The sequence below is a fragment of the Triticum dicoccoides genome, chromosome 1A, assembly GCF_002162155.2.
Source record: "Triticum dicoccoides isolate Atlit2015 ecotype Zavitan chromosome 1A, WEW_v2.0, whole genome shotgun sequence".
In the NCBI taxonomy this organism is placed as follows: Eukaryota; Viridiplantae; Streptophyta; class Magnoliopsida; order Poales; family Poaceae; genus Triticum; species Triticum dicoccoides.
This window is the reverse complement of record NC_041380.1, coordinates 29,939,854-29,943,384: the sequence shown is the minus strand read 5'-3', so window position 1 is coordinate 29,943,384 and position 3,531 is coordinate 29,939,854.

The window sequence follows — 3,531 nt, the reverse complement described above, 5'->3', positions numbered from 1 at the left end:
GGAGGAGTTGGATTTGGGGGAAGTGGCCGTGGGGAAGGACGAACCCCGTGGTTAAGTCAGAAGTAGCAGTAGCGCGTTCCAGAAAGTGCACTATTGCTAAGTTAGCTACAACGCGTTCTGCAATACGCGCTACTGCTACTCCTTTCTCTTTTCCCCCCTTTTTCATTTATTTTTCTTTTCATTTTATTCTTTTCCTTTCACCTTCTTCTATTTCTTTCATTTTCATTTATTTTTCTATTTGCTTTCCATTTAATTTTATATCCTTTAGCAGTAGCTCCTTTCAGCGTAAATGTGCTGCTACAAAGCAAGTAGCGGTAGCACGCTTCGATATAGATCACTACTACTATGTGTAGCCTATCGGCTAAGCCGTGGGAATTTTAGTAGTAGCGAGTTTAGAATCAGGTGGACTACTGCTAGAACTTTATCTGTAGCGCGGTTTGCACAAGCGTGCTACTGCTACTTAGCACCAGCGTGCTTTTTTGACCCGCGCTACTGCTAAAGTTCTGTGTATAAGGTTTTCCCTAGTAGTGTACCAGTGAAGCCTAGAGTTATTGTTGTTGCTTGAGGAGGTACATTTTTGTCCACTGCAGTAGTTCCTCAATGTGAGTTTCAGTTAGGGAAAATGAAATTATCTCACAACTTCAGAGTGTTATCTCTGTTGGGGAACGTTGCAGAAAACAAAAAATTTCCTACGGTTTCACCAAGATCCATCTATGAGTTCATCTAGCAACGAGTGATCGGATGCATCGACATATCTTTGTAGATCGCGAGGGAAGTGTTCAAAGAACGGGGATGAGGTAGTCGTACACGACGTGATCCAAATCACCGGAGATCCTAGCGCCGAACGGACGGCACCTCCGTGTTCAACACACGTACGGTCAGCGTAACGTCTCCTCCTTCTTGATCCAACAAGGGGAGAGGAGAGGTTGAGGAAGATGGCTCTAGCAGCAGCACGACGGCGTGGTGGTGGTGGAGCTGCAGTACTCCGGCAGGGCTTCGCTAAGCTCAATGTAGGAGGAGGAGGTATTGGAGAGGGAGAGGGAGGCACCAAAGGCTTGGTTGAGAGGCCCTCCTTCCCCCACTATGTATAGGGAGCCCAAGGGGGGGGCGCCGGCCCTAGGAGATCCAACCTCCTAGGGGGGCGGCGGCCAAGGGAGGATTCCCTCCCCCCCAAGGCACCTAGGGGGTGCCTTCCCCTTGTGGGACTCTTCCTTCTTGAAACCCTAGGCGCATGGGCCTCTTGGGGCTGGTGCCCTTGGCCCATGTAGGCCAAGGCGCACCCCCTACAGCCCATGTGCCCCCCCGGGGCAGGTGGCCCCACCCGGTGGACCCCCGGGACCCTTCCGGTGGTCCCGGTACAATACCAGTGACCCCGAAACTTGTCCCGATGGCCGAAATAGAACTTCCTATATATAATTCTTTACCTCCGGACCATTTCGGAACTCCTCGTGACGTCCGGGATCTCATCCGGGACTCCAAACAACATTCGGGTTACTGCATATACATATCCCTACAACCCTAGCATCACCGAACCTTAAGTGTGTAGACCCTACGGGTTCGGGAGACATGTAGACATGACCGAGACGACTCTCCGGTCAATAACCAACAACGGGATCTGGATACCCATGTTGGCTCCCACATGCTCCTCGATGATCTCATCGGATGAACCACGATGTCGAGGATTCAAGCAACCCTGTATACAATTCCCTTTGTCAATCGGTATGTTACTTGCCCGAGATTCGATCGTCGGTATCCCAATACCTCGTTCAATCTCGTTACCGGCAAGTCACTTTACTCGTACCGTAATGCATGATCCCGTGACCAGACACTTGGTCACTTTGAGCTCATTATGATGATGCATTACCGAGTGGGCCCAATGATACCTCTCCGTCATACGGAGTGACAAATCCCAGTCTTGATCCGTGTCAACCCAACAGACACTTTCGGAGATACCCGTAGTCTACCTTTATAGTCACCCAGTTACGTTGTGACGTTTGGTATACCCAAAGCACTCCTACGGTATCCGAGAGTTACACGATCTCATGGTCTAAGGAAAAGATACTTGACATTGGAAAAACTCTAGCAAATGAACTATACGATCTTTATGCTATGTTTAGGATTGGGTCTTGTCCATCACATCATTCTCCTAATGATGTGATCTCGTTACCAATGACATCCAATGTCCATAGTCAGGAAACCATGACTATCTGTCGATCAACGAGCTAGTCAACTAGAGGCTTACTAGGGACATGTTGGTGTCTGTTATTCACACATGTATTACGATTTCCGGATAACACAATTATAGCATGAATAAAGACAATTATCATGAACAAGGAAATATAATAATAATGCTTTTATTATTGCCTCTAGGGCATATTTCCAACAGTCTCCCACTTGCACTAGAGTCAATAATCCAGTTACATTGTGATGAATCGAACACCCATGGAATTCTGGTGTTGATCATGTTTTGCCCTAGGGAGAGGTTTAGTCAACGGATCTGCTACATTCAGGTCCGTATGTACTTTACAAATCTCTATGTCTCCATCTTGAACATTTTCACGAATGGAGTTGAAGCGACGCTTGATGTGCCTTGTCTTCTTGTGAAACCTGGGCTCCTTGGCAAGTGCAATAGCTCCAGTGTTGTCACAAAAGAGTTTGATTGGCCCCGACGCATTGGGTATGACTCCTAGGTCGGTGATGAACTCCTTCACCCAAATTGCTTCATGTGCTGCCTCCGAGGCTGCCATGTACTCCGCTTCACATGTAGATCCCGCCACGACGCTTTGCTTGCAACTGCACTAGCTTACTGCCCCACCATTCAAAATATACACGTATCCGGTTTGTGACTTAGAGTCATCCAGATCTGTGTCGAAGCTAGCGTCAACGGAACCCTTTACGACGAGCTCTTCGTCACCTCCATAAACGAGAAACATTTCCTTAGTACTTTTCAGGTACTTCAGGATATTCTTGACCGCTGTCCAGTGTTCCTTGCCGGGATTACTTTGGTACCTTCCTACCAAACTTACGGCAAGGTTTACATCAGGTCTGGTACACAGCATGGCATACATAATAGAACCTATGGCTGAGGCATAGGGGATGACACTCATCTCTTCTATATCTTCTGCCGTGGTCGGACATTGAGCTGAGCTCAATTTCATACCTTGTAACACAGGCAAGAACCCCTTGTTAGATTGATCCATATTGAACTTCTTCAATATCTTATCAAGGTATGTGCTTTGTGAAAGATCTATGAGGCGTCTTGATCTATCTCTATAGATCTTGATGCCTAATATATAAGCAGCTTCACCAAGGTCCTTCATTGAAAAACTTTTATTCAAGTAGGCCTTAATGCTGTCCAAGAGTTCTATATCATTTCCCATCAAAAGTATGTCATCTACATATAATATGAGAAATGCTACAGAGCTCCCACTCACTTTCTTGTAAACGCAGGCTTCTCCATAAGTCTGCATAAACCCAAACGCTTTGATCATCTCATCAAAGCGAATGTTCCAACTCCGAGATGCTTGCACC